This window comes from Asterias rubens, chromosome 2 (genome assembly GCF_902459465.1).
Source record: "Asterias rubens chromosome 2, eAstRub1.3, whole genome shotgun sequence".
Classification (NCBI taxonomy): Eukaryota; Metazoa; Echinodermata; class Asteroidea; order Forcipulatida; family Asteriidae; genus Asterias; species Asterias rubens.
The window spans coordinates 9,335,661-9,358,287 of record NC_047063.1 but is presented as its reverse complement, the minus strand read 5'-3'; positions in this window follow the sequence as shown (position 1 = coordinate 9,358,287).

The window sequence follows — 22,627 nt, the reverse complement described above, 5'->3', positions numbered from 1 at the left end:
TTACTTTGCGAACTAACATGGTCCGTTGTTTATGGTTAAAAGGAAAACCATGCAATTTTAAGTGATACTTGTGTGGATCATTATATTTTAATCATCTTTGTAATCATATGCATTTAATAACAAACGGTTACAAACACTTTTCAAAGACCAACTGGACCGATCCAAGGCAATGTGTTCCTTTAAGCTAAAGAGTGTTCTATATAACGAGGGTTGACTGTGAATTGAAATATTTAACTCAACTAGTACTGTAAATGAGGGATGTGCGTACAGTAGATATGGGCTGTTGATTTCACTGTACATGTAAATATAAATGCTGTTATTTTTTATACTATTCACGTTTCTAAACTTTACCTTAGACTCTAAAATTTGTACTGATGGGAGAGAGTGTAAATTCTCCAAAATATGTGTTAAAAAAGATTCAAAGCGACGTTTTAGCCAGAATTTTGTTTAAAGACCTGCTTGAACGAAAATGTCAAGTCGTGAACTTTGCTGAATTCCACTTAAAATGGTTTTTATGAATAAGGAAATCGAGTCATATTGTGTAAAAAAAAACAATCATTTTGTATGCCCTTGTCCAGAGCTTTTCTGCGAGATTTGCGAAAAAGCCCCGTTACGTAATCACTCTCAAAACGTCATAAGTAGATAAAGCCGCTTTGTTGTAGCGTGGATGTATAACAAAGCAAACTCCCACAAATGACGTCAGCGGCATTGTCCTTTGACGCCCGCTCTCAACGGCAGAAGTGTTTTTAGTTTTTCAAAAAACCTTTAGGTAGGGGCCTGATTTTTTACTCGATAATTACGAAAAGTTCAGAAGTGTGCACACATCAAAATTACATTAAAATGGTGAACAAGTGCATTATAAACAAGTAAAAATACCATTTCTGTTGAAAACATCTGCTCAGGTAGCTGTTTAAGGGTGTCCAAAATTTGCTGGAAATTTAATAACTGGGTGACCAAATTGTTTACAATACATCACATGTAATTGACAGATAAGACAGGGGTGCCCAAAAGACACACAGACACCTCTCTGGTTTTCACTAGATATGACAAGTTTAGGGAAATTCTGCAGAGGATGTGAAGTACATGACTACATGTATTAATTTTATAGATTAAATCAATTGTCATTTACAGACTTAAAGACACTGCACACGTTCGGTTATTGTTAAAGACCAGTATTCTCACTTGGTGTGTCCCAACATATGCATAAAATAACAAACCTGTGAAAATTTGGACTCAATTGGTCATTGAAGTTGCAAGAAAATGATGACAGAAAAAACACCCTTGTTGTACAAAATAGTGTGTTTTCAGATAAAAATAAAAGGCTTCTGGCCTGAAGTATTTTGTTATTTTAGTGAGAAATCACCTCTTTCTCAAAAGTTGCGTTACTTCAGAGGGAGTCGTTTCTCGCAATGTTTTATAATATCAACAGCTCTCCGTTACCAAGTAAAGTTTTATGCTGTGAGTAATTACCAAACGCGTACAGTGCCTTTAATCATTTAGAAAGATAGCTTTAGTATCTTAAGAAGAAGATCAAATTGCTAAATGAAAATATGCTAATAAGTATTTGTTTCACAGTGTTTTCTTGTCTGGTAAGCTATAAGAACAGTGTGTAGGTGGAAAACAAATATTAATGTCCACGTTCTCAGGAATACTTAGTAAGCATTACAAAATCTACAGCTTTTATCATTATCAAAACCGGTCTCTGTTAACTAAGAACTTATGTAAGTCATTCCCTTTTCAGAGGCAACCTATGTTCAAATTTCTATGCAATTGGAAGGTCCAAAATGTTCAGATAAAAGTCTAATCAACATACAGCACATGTATTGTACTCTAAAATCAAAAGATAGTTACAAATACCACACTTTTGTATAAAATATTCACAGGGTAACTCTTATCTAATTTTTTCGTTCAAAAAGGAGTGCGGTACCATGTTTATTTTTGCATATTGTATTTAAGCGTGTAAATACTTATACCAAACAGCTTTATGTATTCACATAATTAAACATGTGCAAATTAATGTGTGAAGCATCCTACCATCCCATGTGTGTACATTACTTGATCACAGTTGTTGGGAACTTAAAAACAATGTATATTATTGTGTCAGTGCAAAAACATCGTATCTCAATTAGCAAATACGTTGTCGAATGGAAATGCTCTGTGCGAAAACGCTGTGTTGCATTTTTTGCGTATTATTTACTTTGTGTTTACATCCAGGGCTCAATTTCATAGAGCTGCTAAGCACAAAAATTTGCTTGGCTTGAAATTTCTTACTTGTTTACAACAGTATTACCAACATAATTTCCAAGTGATTTTCAGGATAATCAAACAACACCTGAATACCAGTAACAAGCATTATGCAACAAATGGGAATTTTGTTGGTAATCCTGTTTTTATCAAGGAAGAAATTTCACACTGAGCAAGTTTTTGTGCTGAGCAGCTCTAATGAAATTGGGCACAGGTGCTTCAATACAGGTTTTTTTACAGCGAGATACAACGATTTGAAAGTTTCAAACTTGCGTGTATGATTGTGCTTTTTACAGGACATACCATGTTCTGGCTCTGACACCATGATATTAGTGTATCCCGTTCACCCTAAATTGAATGAGCACTGTTGACAAAAATCCATCGAGATTCAAACACATTCCAGTGGAATGCCTTGTGCGGAGAGGACAAGTTTGATGCAGCAGAATTTTTTTTTTTTTACTGATTGCTCATTTACAATTTAACATTTATTGAATAAAAGCATTTAGATGTCCGAAAGACGACCCTCTGGTTAAACACTGCTGTAAATTGGGCCCAGATATTAGAAATTCAGCACATGAACAGAGACTGTACCGACGGACCGCAGGATCGTCCAAATTCAGGGATTTTTAACCATTCCAGTACTTTTTACATGGGCATCGAAGGTATTAAAATATTAATGTTGATATTGGTTTTTATCATGTTTAGGCCTATGACCCTTTCAAATAATAATTGGTGGTAATGTTCATTAAACATTGAGTACAGCCTTTAATATCAAGACCATTCTGGAATTGTTGTACTATTGAAATCTGCATTTTAAAAATAAAGTGAAGAGATAATCAGCCAAAAAAATGTCCATATCTTTCAATGTTTTTTATTGAAAATAGTGTCATGTGCAAACGTGACAATCTCTTACGACGACCCCCTCACCCGTACCCCGTCCCCTCCTTCCTATCATCACTAAATTAGTTTTCCCATGATTTGTTCACTGCCCATTTCTATTTTATTAGAAAAATAAATACTTTCGATAACAACTCACTAGATTTTTAGGAAGGACTGACGTAGTGAAAATAATTTTTCAATAAACAATTTAGCATAATATCAATACTTTTTCAACACATTTCGAAGATTCATTAGGGAAGACACACCCCCGTGCTTTGTTTTTTTTAATTTAAATGCCACAGCAGCGAACAGCGCCCTCAGTGTTGTGTGTCTCAGTCTTCGGCAGGTGGAGTCAGGATCATATATAGTGGCTCATAAAAAGTGCCTAAAATCACGTTTTGTGAACCTAATTTGTTCCGACAAGTAAACATTTGTTAAAGGTAGGTACTCTGTTATAATGTATGTAGTTGACATTGCGACATATTATTCTGAACATGCCTTGTAGACATTATCAAAGTCGATTGTAAATCATGTTCTCCAACTGCGCACAATCATTACAATCAGATGCACATGGTAGCCTGTGAGCTCACAGGGAGCCTTATAGTTTCTAGAAGTACCCTGGTAGGACGTCCAGTCAGTGCACTGCATGCAACGGAGGAGTCCAACCTGGGCTATTGCACATGGATGCACGGTGCACAAAATCATGGGCGGGCTTCTCTTTTTTAGTGGTTTTTGTTGGCAAACTGTAAAGGAAATACATTCAAATACACTTCAAATTTATAACACATGCGAAATTAAAATTAGTTGCTTTAATTCGGGCGACTTTGATCTTTATTTTATTATGGATTTCATGTACCGGTACCTAAAATTTGTGTATTGGAGCTCCACTGACTCACACAAGTTATGTATGTGTTTGTATCTGCCAAAGTGTTAAATAGGCCAAACTTCAACAATTAAAACTAACATCACAAACTCCGGTATAATTCTTCAAAATGTTGTTTTAGGGCCCTATGAACAGGTTAATTGTGCAGGAAACTTCCAACAAACTTTCACCTTTTGACATAATTTATCCTCCCCTGTCCTGTTTTGTTTGGGGAAAAATAATGATGCCTTCCAGCAGCAACTATGCCCCATTTACAGGCATAAGTAAGAAGTATACAAACATAGTATTTGTCTGTAGGTCTAGGGTATGGACCGTTCCGTTTTTCCACTAAGCTCCGCCCATCGCGCACGTGAGCAAGACACATGTACGAGCACTCCCAACGACATTCTGCACGATTCTGCCGCGCGTGCCAAATATACGCGCATGCATGACCGAGTTTGTCCGACCACAATCATTGCTGTGATTGGTCAAATGGGTGAAGCGCACAGTTTGATTGATAGGCCGGATCGGTCCATAAACTGAAAGTATTTTTCATTATTTAGTAGAAACTAAAAGTATTTAGTATTTAATTTGTTTCTGTCCATTCATAAATACCTTTTCGGTCAAAAAACATCAACACTTTTGGTCAAAAAGTAAAATAAATGAAAAAACTATATTTGTTCAATGATTTCTTTCAACACAACACCCCTCCAGCTATAAGATGGTAAAGCCCTCCGCCGCCCTCGGGTAAACAACTCCTTATAAGGGAATGCTGTGCGCGTCGCGCGTATCGCGTGATGTGGCACAACTGTCCAGGCTGTTGCTCTCGACCAATAGGAATGAAGAAAATGTCTTATGTACACAGGTGCAAGCTTGCGTGTCACGCCCATGTTTCAACACTTTTTACTGGTCATAAACAAAGGTTTATACACACCCACGTGACGCGCTCTCCACCAATAGAAATAGCAAAACTGTCTGAGGTATTTATGAATATTGCTTTATCACACCCCTGGGGTTGTAGCGAGGCGCTCCACTGGTTTTCAACAAGATATTTATAAGCAGACTTTTAACACCACATGCCCATTTCTGTTAATAAGTTCAGTTGTTCTCTTAAATTATTGCATTGAATTTTGTTTATGGGGCATGGGCAGAATATTCCTTGAACTGCATAACATATTTTACTAATGGCTTGTTTACTTTTCTTCCACCACCTTGAGGTTCCTGGCAGCCGCTACCCAGACGGGTGCATACAAACGTATTGACGAAGGTGCCAATGTCTACTAATATCAGCTACTGAAAGATGATGCTAGCAGAGATATGGAGGTTGTTGTAGAAAAATAAAAGGTAAAATCAAGTTTTGTTTAGTATGGCACAAAAATAAAATAGTCATCCAAAATAGTGGTATGAAATTGTGAAGTTACCTTCACTGAAATCAATACGCTGTGGCTTTGTTATGCCTTGCATATGAAGACGAAGGGGCATATAGTGTTTAGTTTGTCCTTCTGTGTGTGGCTGTGGGGGTGTGCATGCCTGTGTTTGTATTGCCTACCGTCCGAGGACATTTAACAAAAGTGACAGTAGGTCCTCACTTGTCGGTTCTTTGTTTTGAGGTGTCCTCACTATAGTCATTTGTGTACAAAACCAATGGGGATTGCTTCAAAACCAATGGGGATTGCTTCAAAACCAATGGGGATTGCTTCAAAACCAATGGGGATTGCTTCAAAACCAATGGGGATTGCTTCAAAACCAATGGGGATTGCTTCAAAACCAATGGGGATTGCATCAAAACCAATGGGGATTGCATCAGAACCAATAGGGATTGCATCAGAACCAATGGGGATTGCATCAATACTGGAACAACAGAAAGTACAATAGGTGTCCTCTAACGTATAGGTGTGCTTAGGGTGTGAGTGTGTACACACACAGTTATGGTGTTTTGGTGTTGTGATTTTTGTGTGTGTGCTTGCGTTCGTGCATATAGATGTATTTATGTACAAATTATAACTCAGAAGGACTCAAAACTTTTGATGTGGATTGGTCCTGGGATTCGCGCCCACCCCCAGTGGTCTGTCCTTTTTGGACTATAGGCAAACAAGTTGTCATTATGGCTCAAACAAAGGGAACGTTGTCTGAGCAATATCTTGAGATTTACTTGTCATATCAACTCCATGAAACTTGGTTTGTGGATCAACTCCACGAAATTTGGTTTGTGGATTGGTCTTGTTTGTTGAATAGTCTTGGGATTCTTCCGCCCCCCCCCCCCCCCCAACTCCAGAGGCCTGTCGATGTTGGACTATAGGTAAACAAATTTGTCGTAATGGCTAAAACAAAGGAAATGTTGTCTGAGCAATATCTCAAACCTCATGTTATCTAGTCCTTCATAAACTTGAAAATCTACTGATACTTTAACTGTCCCATTGTAGACCAGCATGTTGTGCGGTATATTTAATTTAAGTATATGTACATTTAATGTACAGCATATACGAGATGTAAGCTTTACAAACAATACCATGCAATACAATACAGTATTTTTAAATGTCAAAGAGTTACAATTTCTGTTGCCTACTGGGAGGTTGTTCCATATTATGGGAGCAACAAAGGAGAAAGTCCGGTTGTGGGCAGATGAGAGTGTTCTGATGGTTGAGTGTACGGTTAGGCATGTGGTGTGAGAAGCTGATCTCAGCATACCTTATTTATCTCTTCTCCAGCTGCCATGTACATGCTAAAAAACAGTAACCTTGTCTCTTAAGATTGAAGAGCCAATTTATAGTTGTATTCTTTTTAAAGGTTTTGCAAAGATGCTTTATGTATATTAGTTAAAGGCAGTGGACACTATTGGTAATTTTTAAAGACTAGCCTTCACAGTTGGTGTATCTCAACATATGCATAAAATAACAAACCTGTGAAAATTTGAGCTCAATCGGCCATCAAAGTTGCGAAATAATAATGAAAGAAGAAAACACCCTTGTCACACGCAGTTGTGTGCGTTTAGATGGTTGATTTTGAGACCTCAAGTTCTAAACTTGAGGTCTTGAAATCAAATACGTGGAAAATTACTTCTTTCTCCAAAACTATGGCCCTTCAGAGGGAGCTGTTTCTCACAATGTTTTATACCACCAACCTCTCCCCATTACTTGTCACCAAGAAAGGTTTTATGCTAATAATTATTTTGAGTTATTACCAATAGTGTCCACTGCCTTTAATACCTGGTACCTTATCATCTTGAGAAAATGTCGACATTAAACTTTCTCAAACAAAATTAGTTAAAATTTTAGAATTGAGGTTTTTTAATATGCATACCGTATGTTGAGGGTTTGAAGATTCTAGTATCTAAACTGGATAACAAGTCAAATAAATGTTAACACAAATGTGGTACTTAAAGGGACACGCTCTGCCTTGGATCCAGTGAGTTGGTCTGTGACGAGAAGCGTTTGAAACTGATTGTTATGAAGTGAATATGGTTAGAAAGATGTGTTAAAAGTAGAATATAATGATCCACACAAATTGCCATGTTTTCCTTTTACTTTGCGAACTACGTGGGGTCAAAATGGTGTGCCGTGTTAGTTCACGATGTTAGTTCGCAAAGTAAAAGGAAAATCATGCAATTCTGAGGCATATATTTGTGTGGATCAGTATATTCTACTTTTAAAACATCTTTTTAACCATATGCACTTCATAACAAACAGTTTCAAATGCTTTTCATAGATTTAAACTTGCCCGATCCAACAAGGCAACATGTCCCTTTACAGTATCACCAAAGTATCATAATGGTTGGTGCTTGGTGTTTGGCTCACTAATTGGGATTTATTGCGACTGAAAATGCACTTCAGATGGAACTTTATTCGTGCTATACATTTTGAACCTGCGAGTATGAAAACATTTTCGTTACTAACTTCCACCACATCAAGGAACAACGACACTTCAGATTGAACTTCAGCTGCAGCCACATTAGGACCATGCGAGTATGAAAAAATAAAGCGCTTCTAGCCCAAAAGTGCATTACAATCGTAATGATTTTCCATTTCTCAACTCTTAAATTGTTGCCAATTGTATATTGTGGGTGGTGCCGTTTAGGTGCCACATAATATTGTCCAGTCATTTAAAAACTTGCCATCTTAAAGTCACCTGGAAATATAATTTTTATTTTTTCAAACATAAGAGTATGTTTATTAACCAAAAAACATTTTTTTTTAGTAATTGTTTGTCACGATTTATATGTTTAAATAAAAGTTGTTGTTTGGGGGTTGACTCCGCCTACCCCTTTTGTGACGTCAATCGAGGCAGACTTTGCCTTGATGCGTGCATCACGTTAAAGTCCTTGAGTTTGTACGTTTCAAAAAAGTTGTTTTCTTGGATTTTTCCGGCAATGCCGACCAAGTTTATTGCCGCTGGATTTAGCAAAACAACTAAATATGGGGTCAGTCTGCATGGCTGGTCAGACTCACAAGAGCAATAGTGCCTAGTGGTCCGGTCCGACGTCATTTTCAGCACTGTGCAGCAAAGTATCGGGCCTCGATTGACGTCACGAACAGCGCCCTCTAGGGTCGGGCCGACTCTTAAATTTGTAAACAAGACAACTAATTTTTTAGAACCAATTAGTAAACTGTTTATTCACATTCCACCCACCAAAACACATATTAGTGACAACAGCTTCATTTTGACAAAATACCATTTCCAGGTGACTTTAAAGGCAGTGGACACTTGGTAATTACTCAAACTAATTATTAGCATAAATCTTGGTAACGGTAATGGGGGGGGGGGGCTGTTGATGGTATAAAACTTGAGGGAAACGGCTCCCTTTGAAGTAACCTGGTTTTTGAGGAAGAAGTAATTTTCCACGAAGTTGATTTTGAGACCTCAGACTTTAAAAGGTTGAGGTCTTGAAATCAAGCATCTGAAAGCACACAACTTAATTGCTTCGTGTGACAAGGGTTATTTTTCTTTCCTTATCTCGCAATTTTGACAATCAAACGAGCTCAACTTCACAGGTTTGATATTTTTGTCAAATGTTGAAATACACCAAGAAAGAAGACTGGCTTTGACAATATTACCAAACGTGTTCAGTGCCTTATGATGATTTTTCAACAGTCAAAATGTTCACTAAGCCTCGATCTGGAAAAACCTTGATATCGTACCAATTTGTACACAAAGCTGCCCTTGTTGCCATTTTTTTTGTTTTTTTGAAAATTGATATACGCCTTGTTGCTTTTTAGCCTTTTAGGGTAAAATTTGTTGCATTTTCAGGCAAAATTTGATAAGCACACGTAAGCCTTGTTGCTTATTAGGGCAAATTGTTGCATTTTCAGAGCAATTTGTTTTTGCATTTTCAGGCAAAATTTGTTAATTAACCTTGTTGCATTGTAGGACAAAATTTGATATCATGTTATAATTGCTTTTTATCATTATTTTAATCGTGGAGCATATCGTATGTTGAATGAAAAAGTCACAATTATTAATGTCAGACATTAATTAATGTCACCCACACCACACGGCAGCGTGCCCACAGTGCTGCACAGCAGCATGCCCATCCCACAGTGGTGCTGCACGCTGCCGTCCGTAGAGCAAGGCCCTGCTCTAATTATTGAATGAAAATTTCGAAAAGCCAAAAAGTCACAGTGCCTGGCGGTTCACCCATTCGCACCCATTCACACCACACTGCAGCATGCCCACAGTGCAGTCCCATGAGCATACACGTATTACGCATGCTGTATGCTGCTGCGGAGGAACAAGGCCTTTGCTCTATATAATGCTGCATGACCACAGGAGGCTACCCGGCGGCCGCCCACAGAGTGCTGCACGCTGCCTGCCGTAGAGAAAGGCCTTGCTCTATGGTGTTGAACGAAGCCACTGCCGGCCTGATGTTTCACACACCACACGGCAGCATGCCCACAGTGCAGTCCCATGAGCATACACGTATGTATGCTGCCTGCTGCCGCCGTCCGTAGACCTACTGCATGGGTTCTATTTCCCTAATTTTCTGGCCAGGAATCGGGCCAGAAATCAGGCCAGAAACTCGGCTAGCTTCAGCTTCAGCTCAATGGGGGAGCGAGCGGGGTTGAATAGTTGAATGCACCATGTACACTATATGACTACATTTTTAGAACGTACGTGAGAACGAGTCCGGTGTGATTGGGGTTTTGACTTTCTTTGACGCAGCGCCAAGCATCGTGCCTCTGTAACATCGTTATCCCGGCAGCTAGTGTGTGCAGCCACAGACAACATTAAGGCAGCAATTTCTTGAGGCAATGTTGTTTTTCTAGTGTTATAAGAGTTACTAGTGTTATCTTCGTCCTTATCTTCAGTGCCAGTGTTGCTTGATGTCTTCATTAAGGTGATCCATTTGCAGCACACATTTGACTAAACTGGGATGCATAGCCTACTAGTACACACAGTAAAGAGACGCACCCGCCTGTAAAAATCGTAAGTTATGGCAGTTGATCATATCTAAAAATCATGAAGATTATTTTTGAACTGAGCATACTGATTGTTTGCTGACATCTATATTTCTGAGATGTATTTAGAGATGTGAAGGCCTTTATCCAAAAACCTAATTGACTGTGAGGCTCTGCGAGGCAACGGCATAGCGAATAGCCGATGTTTGCAAGAACCACCCTCATACACATACACCAGGGCTGAATGCAATACCCGGTGAAATTAAAGACTGATGTAGTGTTGTACAGAGTTTAATTTTTTGCCAATACCATACCCTGTCTGGCACTTACAAACCTGCAAAACTAAAATTTCTCAATGTTCAAAGTATTACCAATGTTGTGCTGTATTTGGTTGATGTTTCTCGAGGCTCTTGATGCTATTTCTCTAAATAATGCCAGTGTACCGATATATCAGCTCTCAAATTGTTCACAAGTGGATGTGGTCAACTATCAAACTGTATCCAAGTGCCAGTCCAACTCTCAAAAAATAAATCTTATACATTCCATCGCTGCCCAATCTATCAAAACTTGCTGAGTTAGTTTGTTTTAACTCTGAAATAATGCTCGTATCCGCAAGTTTACGAAGGGAATAATAGTGTAGCGACAAGTTCTTTAATGGCCGTTTCAAACAGGCAGGGTCCTTGCTGTGTGAGGCCCCAGCTGAAGGCGAGGGCCTTTATCACATGGCAATGACCCCGCAAGGTTTTAAACATCCGTTAAAGAACGAGTCACTACTCTTTTATTCCCATTTATAAATGTCTTTTTGGTTAAAAGGCGTAAAAAAGTTTCCGACGTGCTTTTGAGCTCTGGGTGTTGCATTATTATGACTGAGATGCCTATTTCCAACAGTTTCCGGTTCCTATCGTGCACGTAAAGCCTTGGTGCAACACGTTCTCGTTTTCCTTTCACACAGCACGGCCAACTCACCGACAGCACACGCATTGCCGGTAACAAGAAACGTCTTGCACCAAGACTAGCCAACAGGAATAGCGAAACTGTCATGAGGTATTTATGAATATTTATTTATAGTTTATTCATAATTCTCCACACCATGCAAAGCTTCAAACTATACTTATTCTGAAAAAATTTCTTAAAATGAATGTCGTTCTTTCTCTGTTAATTGTCTCCGGGCTAATGCTGCGCAAGTTATTCAGTACCTGCAGAATTTCAAAACCCGAAGAGTTTTAATACTGATAAATTGTTCCATGAAGCCAGTTTTGTTTCGTCTGGGAATTGACTGTAGCACATTTCAAAAACAAACAGATCAGAAGCTTTATTTATTTTTGTTAACTTTTCCTTGGTTGGTTGTTTTGCAAATTTTTTGTTTACCTGTCACTCACAGTCCTGCCAATCTAAAACTTCTCAATGCTCAAATATTACTGATGTGCTGTAATTGTTTTCCGAGGCTTATGATGTTTATAAACATTGTTTATTTCTTTACATTTTGCCAACGTACGATATTTCAGCTCTGAAATTGTTCACAAGTGGATGTTGTAATATTTATTTTCCCAATTATGTTAATTATCAATAGTGTATTTAAAAAACGGCACCAACATCAACAAGAAATTGAAGACAAACCTAGACAAGTGCAACAGGAAGAATCATGGAAACAAAGCAAGAAAACACCAAATCAATAAATAAAAAGATAAATCAATAATTACTTAATGAAAGTACTTATTAAATATTTATTTAATCAAATTTAATCAATCACAAATATATCGTGCAACTCACAAACCTACCAATCTAAAACTTCTCAATGTTAAAATTATAACTGATGTATGTACTGTTGTGCTGTATTCGGGTTGATATTTCTGGAGACTCATGTATATTTCTCTAAATGTGGCCAGTATACCGATATTTCACCTCTAAAATTTTTAACAAGTGGATGTAGTCATATTTATTTTCCCCACGCGTGTTGTGCCGTCCCACTCAAATACTATGACGTCACCCGGAGCAAGGCACCTTATACCGCATACATTCTACAGTTGCTTTCCAGAAATTGGTTCTGAGTTGGTTTCACGTGTGTGGGATGCAGCGGCAAACATCCACTGTGATGATTTTTTTTCTGCCCGCAATGCAAGTATATCGCGATCGCTGTGTGCTACATTTTTTTTCGGAGTTCAATGTTCCTCTTGTGTATATGGGTATTCGTACGCTAGATTCAAAAACTGGTTTATGTTCTGTTCATGTTCTTTTTAAATCTCAAGTCGATTTTTACCATTTATTTTTCCATACACACGTTTTTTTTTTGACATCTGGAAAAACTTAATGGCACTGTCTTTCAATATTAGCCCTAAAAAAAATTTTCCGAAGATCGTTTACAACTTCCTTTGACCTGTGTCCTAGTTTTTAAGTGTTATGTTAGTGTTATTATTTATTTATTATTGTTTACACAAATTAAACAACCTATACTAAAAACTATATACAAACATACAATACAAATACTTTGTAAAAGGTCAATTAGTCCCAACATGATTAGTCAGTTTAATATAAGCAAACAATTATTATGGTAAATAACTTTTGATATTTTGATTGTTTGCAAACACTTGTGTGAATTATGATTTTTCGTTAATTAGGTAATTAATTAATTTGTTAAATATAAATACAAAATACAAAATATCAGCCGAACATTATTAAGTGATAAGTCCTAGTTTGTTCTAAAAATATTATTCAAAAATTGCCTCTTCATTTGAAAATTGTTTAGTCTTTAAACAAAAATCTGTATGAGAAGTATCACAGCAATTAAAGGGCCGCGCAACATTTTGTGGACAAACTTGTACTCCATTATTTGTACTACTTTAAAATAATTTCAGATGATTTTAAGGGTCCAAGAAATGTCTCTGAAATGGCCTTAGATAGGTACCAGAGAGCATCACGACCTAAAATTTCTAATGCTGCCCGGTCCCTAAAAATTTCCTCACCTATATAGTGTTTTTCAATCCTCAAATATTATTCTCAAACAGTTGTTGTTCCTATTCTGAAATTCCACAATGAGCAAGTTGTTTCGTAGGCCTACCTCAGAACTTTCAAACCTAAAGAGTTGTCAAATTGTAAAGTGTTTCTGGAAGCCAGTATTGTGACATCTCTGAAATGACACAAGCACAATTCAGAAAAGTTTTTTTTTTATATTCTAACCTAATTTTTTTCCTGAGATGATTTTGTGCTATTCACTCGCAAACCTGCTTATCTGAAAGGAAAATTGGTTTGTGTTTAGTTGTTCAAATTATATAGTAGTGTTGTGCTGTCTTTGGTTGATGTTGCTTGAGGCTCATGATGTGTATTCCTCTAAACTGATGTTTTACCTTAAATAAGTTTTACAAGCTGATGTTGTGATCTTTAATTGTCTCCATGCATGTTGGCATATACTCAAAGACAACCTAACTCACAAACTGTTTCCAAGTGCTGGGCAAACTCTCAAAAGCCAATCTATATACCATCATCTATATTACATTTTCCCTAAAAGAAATTGTAATGTTTTGTTGACTGTCTTTAAAACAAAATTACCAATCTTGTGATTTTTAATACTGTTTTTGATAAAGTCATGTATGTCTTGATTCTGTTTCTGTTGCCATGCTGGTTGTTTCTTTGACAGAGTTGGCTGCTGCCTGCTGCACAGATGATGAAAGTCTAACAACTTGAAAGGTCACTAGAAACTCACTGCAGGCTATCCATGTGGTGACTGGAAAGGTTGTGCTATCTAGAAACTCAATGCCTCACTCCAACCACTGTTAGGTCAGCCATGTAACTGCAACTGTTATCTGCAATGGGTAAGTTTTGAATTTTTATCCCATATTAAATTTGAATATTATTTTACTTTGTCTCATCAAACAAACTTGTCCCGTGGACAGGGGTCATAAATCTCAGATAAATCATTTTGTTTTACCTGATCCAGTCCTCAAACACTTGCAACTACAAAAAGTAAGTTTTTAACTCTTAACTGTTCTCAAACTGATTTTGTGTCATTTTATGAAATTTTACCAAGAATTGTGCCATTCTTTAAAAATAAAATTGCAAATCTAGTGAGTGTTCAACTGTCATTTGTTTAAAATTTAATTAGTTGTTATCTCGTAGGATCCTTCATTTTAATTGAATGTTTATGAAACTTGCCAATATAATCAAGGGCCGATCCTAGGGGTCCAACCCGGACCATGCCCCCCCCCCCACTCAACTGTTAGGAGTGTATTATTTTGTGCCTGAAGTAGAGGCTATATTGACAAATCAAAGAACTTACTAAATCAGACAACCCTAGATGTAATCAAAAGATTTCCTTTGCCTCCTTAGGACATACCAGCTTCTATTAACTGTTTTTCCCTGAATGCCATTTGGAATTGTACTTAAAAACATGCAATCCAGAAACTATATCGATTTGCATATTTCATGTTAACTCAATGCTACATTCTTACCATTGCAGGTTATCCATGTGACAGCCACTCACTACTACACTCCAACCACGCCAGGTCATCCATTTGTATACTCGCTGCTTCACTCCAACCAATTTAGGTCATCTGTGGGACAGCAACTATTATCTTCAATGGGCAAGTATTGAAGTTTATCCCATTTCTACTTAAAGGCAGTGGACACTATTGGTAATTTACTCAAAATAATTATGAGCTCAAAAGTTTACTTGGTAACGAGTAATGGGGAGAACTAGATCGTAAAAAACATTGTGAGAAACGGCTCCCTCTGAAGTGACGTAGTTTTCGCGAAAGAAGTAATTTTCCACGAATTTGATTTCAAGACCTCAGATTTAGAATTTGAGGTCTCAAAATCAAGCATCTGAAAGCACACAATTTTGTGTGACACAGTGTTTATTTCTTTCATTAATATCTCGCAACTTCGACGACCAATTGAGCTCAAATTCTCACAGGTTTATTATTTTATGCATGTTGAGATACATCAAATGAGAATACTGGACTTAGACAATTACCAATAGTGTCCAGGGTCTTTAAACTGAATTTTGATTTTGTCTCATCAAACAAAACTTGTCTTAAACACTGAGACCATGTCTTGGACACTTCTTGTACAGTTTTAAATTATTGTTCCCAAGCTCAATTTTCGTCAATTATGAAGTTCTACCAAAGTTAGTGCCATTCTTTAAAAAGAGTTGCAAATCTAATGATAGTTCAATTCTAATTTATTTTAAATTTAATAAATTGTTCTCTCTGTCTGGAGATCTGTTTTTTTAATTGATTTTTTTGTTTAAATTGCCAATATAATCAAGGGCTAATCATTGGGGCCATTAACCCCCCCCCCCAACACTCTAAAAACAAAAAAGGGTGTTTGTTATTAAGTTAGGAATGTGACATTTTTGTGCGTGTTCATAGATGCCAGATCGGGAGGGTTAATAAACTTAATAATCGGACAATCCTAGATGTACAAAGCTAAATCCATCGTAACTTCTAAACCTAGTATTTTTTCAATACTCAAATATTTTTTCAAAGCACAGTGCTTTTTCTTAATTTTCACAATGTACACATTGGTACTGTTTTGTTGACTGTCTTTAAAACAAACTTACCAATCTTGTGATTTGCAATACTGTGGTTGATAATGTGATGTATGTCTTGATTCTGTTTCTTTTGCCATGCTGGTTGTTTCTTTGACAGAGTTGGCTGCTGCCTGCTGCACAGATGATGATAGTCTAACAACTTGAAACGTCACTAGAAACTCACTGCAGACTATCCATGTGACTGTAAAGGTTGTGCTATCTAGAAATTCAATGCTTCACTCCAACCACTGTAGGTCACTGGTGTGACTGCAACTATTATCTTTAATGGGTAAGTCTTGAAGTTTAGCCCATATCTACACTCAGAAAAATATTTACACAATTTGTGTAAAAAAAACCATGTTTTAGAGGCAGGGGGTGAACCTGCTAACAGTTAGGTAAACTTTTACCAGTTCGTTGCAGGGTAAAACTTACACAACAAAGACTTACAAACTTACTTCGTTTGGGAGTAAACATATTTACCTAAATTTTCAGTAAACACTAGATATGTAAAATATTACACATTGATTGTGTAAACCTTACACTTATATTACATGTAAAACTATTCCGCGTTACCCTTTTAATGGGCAAAAACTTTGATTTACCTTATAGCTGTGTAATTATTATTATTTTACCGTTTGTTTAGGTAAAATGTTTACTTGGATTGTTTGTAGTCGTACAAAATTACATCTTTTTACCGTTGTTTGTACCCTTTTCCCGTCTGAACGTTTGAGTGTGTTCTAACACGACCCTAAGGCCTTACTGCCTGTTTGTGCTCGTTGAGCAAAAGTTACAAGCATGGGGATTTTGCTCTTTGATGGGCGTATTGAAAGGTGAGTTTCTCAAAAAAATGTCGATCTTCAGTCATATACAGACACTGATGTTTGCGTATTATTATTTGTTAGTTTTTACAACCATTTCGGCCTACACGTTTGCCATAAACGTGAACATGTCTGCAGCGCTATAAAGTGAGCATGTGTTGTAACGTGTTGCAACATGTTGTCTTGCTATATCAGCATTATAGCGCTGTATACATCTTTAAGTTCATGGCAAACATGTAGGCCAAATTTTAATGGTTGTAAAACTAACCAAAAATAATACGACACGCATCAGTAGATATGGCTGTAGATCGTAACAACTTTTGAGAACTCACCTTTTAATACGTCCACCTAGGGGCACAAATCCCCATTCTTGTAACTTTTGCTCGCCGAGCACGAACGACATGACTGCATGGACTGAGACGTTAGCAACTTGTCACGCAGACACGCGGGTGCGCAAACGCGGGGAAAACATAACTTGCATGTAAACACCGGATTATTTTTCACAGTTCCTTGTAAGACCTACCAATGCCATGTAAAGTTTGTCTTTACTTTGGTAAATCTTACATAACTTTGATTAACTGCAATACTTACTCTCAAAACATGTATATATTTTTTTACATTACAAATCAGTATATATTTTTGGCCGTGTTTTACTTAAGTTAGGTAGTTTCTTACATAACTTTTTTTACAAAACATCTTTTTACCATTTGTTTTCTGAGTGTACTGAGTTTGAATTTTTCTCGGGGTTCTTCTTTAAAATTGATTTTGTGTCTTCAAAATTGATAATATATCAAGGGAGGGGGACCAACGGGGGCCATCCACCCTCTCCTAACTCAAAAATTTTTTTAAGTTACGAATGTAACATTTTGCACCTGAAATACATGCTTAATTGATCCAATTGTTGGACACTTGCAACAGCTTTACGTCCCATCCGAAGGACGAAGTAATGGTTATGTGTCTTGCTTAAGGACACAAGTGTCACGCGACACTCCCAATATATTATCCCATTATATTACTTTTCTGTTTTAAATCGTGCCCAAGCTGATTTTTGATCTTCATGAAATTTTACCAAAGTTTGTGGCATTTAACAAAAAAAAGTTCTCTCCTTGCATCCTTCTTTTTTTAAGAGGACCACCTTGCTTTCAAGATGGTATGTAGAGATTGAACAGAAACAGTGTAATGAGAAGAAATCATCAGTTATTGTTATTGTATCAAGCCTTCAGTTTTCCAAAAGCACATTCTGTCTAGTTCCTCAAAATTAGTCATCCCACTGGTTTTCAAACATCAAACTGTTCATTTGCTGCTTCTGTGCTTAATTTCTCTCAAATTTTCTCAAACCAAGTGTACAGACCCTTTAACTTTTGACTTGACTTTGTTTGGATTGGTCACCCAGTTGGTTGTGACATAAAAACCACTCAGCTCATGTTGTGTTGTTCCTCAAAAAATAAAATGTTTGGGCTGTATTTAAATTTACCGAAACTCATTTATCGAATGTTTTTGCAAAATGTGTCATTCTTGTGATGTTTATCATGGGATTTATATTGTCAATGTGTGCTTTGATTTCATTTAGACTGCCATGCTGGCTGTCCTTAGACAGGGTTGGCTGCTGCTAGCACAGATGTTGAAAGCATGTCAACCTGGAACAAAAGAACATTGCTGAAGGTTCTACAGCATAGATTGCCGTTACATCTTTGAAGGTATATACACACTTCTGTTGTTCTCCAGCCACAACTGTGCCATCTCCGATAAACAGAATGTCGAGTCCATAAATTTTGATTCGCTACAAGTTCACAACCCAATGGTGTGCGATATCTTTAATTAATGTTACACCAGCCCTTCAAAAACCATAGCTGAAGGTTCTATCATTGAAGGTACGTATACTTTGTGTAACCTTGTGATTTGATTACACTTTTTCCACACTTCTATTGTTTCCAAGCCACAACTGCGCCATCACTGATAAGCAGAATGTTGAGTCCTTCAAAACTTGCTTATTAAGCTGAATAAAGTTCACGACCCAATGGTGTGCGACCTCTTGAAATTATTAATGTGTTGTCCAGCCCTTCAAAAAGCTTACAACCATACAAATGTTAACTCTGAAATTTGTATTTGTGCCCAATGATGTGGTGCCTTTGATATTTCATAAAATACATTTGTACATTCTCTCAATACTGTTTCATGATGACATTGTATGGCTGTAACTTTTGTTTAATTACAGCGATGCTAGATGAGTCATGATGAAATGATTTATGTTTTTTTTGTTTTTCTTCTTCAGAATATTCACTGACTGGAGAGCCAACTCATTGTTCCAATCAATACACCAGTCTCCCCTTGGAACGAGGGTAATTATAACCGAAGTCAATTTAATTAGGAACCCAGTCTCTTCATCACCAGTCTCCCATGAGACTTGGGGTCTTCTATACCCGAAGTCAATTCATTTAGGACCTTGGACTTCTCTTGACGCCCTTCCTGCTCCAACATGCAACTTCAGCTACCACTCTCCAGTATGAGCAATAGTCGAGCAGCCTCCTGACGGACACACGGACAGAGTATACTGTCTGATACACTGAGCCCACCGGTTCTTCTCAGAACCCAAAATCACTTAATAGGGATCTACCTACTGGGTATGTAAATCATTATGTTGCCAAGCTTCGGAGGGTAGGCATTTTTATGAGCCACCCCAAATTTCTGATGTTATTTTTACAACTCAATGTTGTGTTCTCTATTACTGTGCCAATAATTTCTGAGGTAATCATTCTCCATCTATCATGACAATTCCAAGGTGATGTTCTGAAATTTTCAAATCATTTCCAAAGTAATTTTGCACAATGTCAAAACCATTCCAAGTTGGTGCTGTAGCGCTAAAGTTGCATTAGTTTACAATTTTTTCCAAAGACACTTTACCATTGCTCTGTCCTATGAGTGGGGCATAATGCTGGTGAGAGAACCATATTGTATCTATCTTGGAAAGAAGGGTTTGCCCTGGTGTTTCTATCATGTTTGGCAAATGATGTTGTATATATTGGTCTTGTTTTTGAACAAGTTAAAGTTTAAAGGTCTTAAAACAACATGGCTCTCAGTAACTAAATGGATGATGCTTTATAATTGCTTGATTTTATTATTGTTCAACTACTTCAGATCAAGGAGGCTCTTGAAGAGGGTCAGAAGACTTGAGCGGACCACCTTGCTTCCAAGAGGGTAGAGATTGAACGGAAACTGTCTAATGAGAACAGCAGTGATGAACAAGACATCTAGATTCTCCATCAAGACAACCGCCTTAAACCATCATCGGAACACTGGTTGGATGCTTCATACTGTCCTCAAAGAAATCTTGAAGTATACTTTTTGTACCAACCTATCAATTTTCCAAAAGCACATTCTGTCTACTCCCTCAAAACTTTTCACCCTACTGATTTTCAAATAACAAAAAGTTTATGATCTGCTTTTATGCTAATTGTATGCAGACCCTTTTACAATGGATTTGACTTTGTTTGGATTGTTCACCCATTTGGTTGTGATGTGGAAAGCTCCAAACTCATGTTATGTTGTTCCTCAAACAATAAGATGTTGAGCCATATTTAAATTTACCAAAAATCATTTGTCAAGTATTTTTTTTAATGTGGCATTCTTTCTTGTGATTTTATTATGGGAATTATATTGTCATGTATGCTTTGATTTCATTTAGGCTGCCATGCTGGCTGTCCTTAGACTGGGTTGGCTGCTGCTAGCACAGATGTTGAAAGTTTGTCAACCTGGAACAAAAGAACATCACTGAAGGATCTACAACATAGATTGCCATGACACTGTTGAAGGTATATGCACACTTTATGAACCTTCTGTTTTTATTACACTTTTAGTGATCTTGTATTATTCCTGAACCACAAAATGTGCCATCTGTGATAAGCAGAATGTTGAGTCCCTCAAAACTTGCTAAGCTGAATAAATGTTTCAACTCGCTACAAGTTCACGACACAATGGTGTGCAATCTCTTGAAACTATCAATGTGTTGTCCAGCCCTTTAATGGGTATGATGGGTCTTGTATTTCAAAAACTTGGCATAACTGTCTTAATTTTTTTCGGCTCTCAGTAACTAAATAGATAACCTTTTAAAAATGCTATGTTGTTATTGTTGTTCAACTACTTCAGATCAAGGAGGCTCTTGGAAGAGGGTCAAAACGCTCAAGCGGACCTCTTTGTTTTCGAGATGGTATGGATTGAACTGAAACTGTCTGATGAGAACAGCAGTGATGAACACAACGTCTAGAATCCCCATCAAGACAACCGCCTCAAACCATCAACAGAACACTGGTTGGATGCTTCGCACTGCCCTCACAGAAACTGTTAAGTAGACTTTTTTGTATCAACCCTTCATTTTTCTAAAAGCACATTCTGTCCAGTCCCTTAAAACTTTTCATCTTACTGATTTTCAAATACCAAAATGTTTATGAGCTGTTTTTGTCTTTAAATTCTCAAAAAAAGAATTCCAAAAACAAATTTATAGACCATTTCATGTTAGACTTGACTTTGTTTGGGTTGGTCACCAAGTTGGTTGTGATGTGGAAAGCTCCACACTCATGTTATGTTGTTCCTCAAATACTAAGATGTTGAGCCATATTTAAGTTTACCGAAAACCATTTGTCAAGTATTTTTCAAAATGTGGCATTCTTGTGATTTTGTTATGGAATTTATATTGTCATGTGTGCTTTGATTTCATTTAGGTTGCCATGCTGGCTGTCCTTAGACAGGGTTTTGGCTGCTGCCAGCACAGATTATGAAAGCTTGTCAACCTGGAACAAAAGAACATCGCTGGAGGTTCTGCAACATAGATTGCCATGACACTATTGAAGGTATATGCACATTTTATGAACCTTGTGTTTTTTATTACACTTTTAGTAAACTCGTATTATTCCTAAGCCACAACTATGCCATCTCTGACAAGCAGAATGTTGAGTCCCTCAAAACTTGCTGAGCTGAATAAATTTTCAACTCGCAACAAGTTCATGGCCCAATGGTGCGCAATCTCTTGAAACTATCAATGTGTTGTCCAGCCCTTTAAAATACTTACCAACCAAATGACTTTGGTACTCTAAAACTTTTATTCTCACTAGATTTTGTGGAGCCTTTGATATTTCGTCAAGACTCCTGTTGTCCAGTCTTGTTGCATCTCTTGAAACCATACCTAGTTCATGTTGAATTGCTCAGGTCATTTTTAAAGCAACCTTGTACAATCTTAACACCTTTTCTTGTTGACATTGTATGGCCATTATTATCGTTAAATAACAGCCATGCAATGTCTTGCTAGATGACTTTTGATGAAATGATTAATATTGTGTGTCTTTTTATTCTTCTTCAGATTACTCACTGATTGAAGAACCAACTCATTGTCCCAAGCCATACACCAGTCCACCTCGGAGCTTGGGTCATTTATACCCGAAGTCAATTTGATTTAGAACCTAGTCTATTCATCACCTGTCTCCCCCAGACTTAGGGTCTTCTATACCCAAAGTCAATTAATTTAGAACCATAGAATTCTCACCTCGCCGTTGTCAATTAATTTAGAACCATAGAATTCTCACCTCGCCGTTCCTGCTCCAACACGCATCTACAGCTACCACTCGCCCATATAAGCAAGAGTTGGAGCCCTGCAGTTTTCTGACGGACAGTGTAAACTGTCTGAAATATAGAGACCACCGGTTCTTCTCAGAACCAAAAATCACTCAATAGAGATCTACCTACTGAGTTTGGAAATCATTATCTTAATGCCAAGCTTCGGAGGGTAGGTGAAGCCAGGCCAACTTTATATTGTACTGTGCCAATAACTTCTGAGGTAATCACTCTACATCTATCATAACAATTACAATGTTGGTTATGTTTTACGTCTCAAATACACTTTACCATTGTTCCGTCCTTT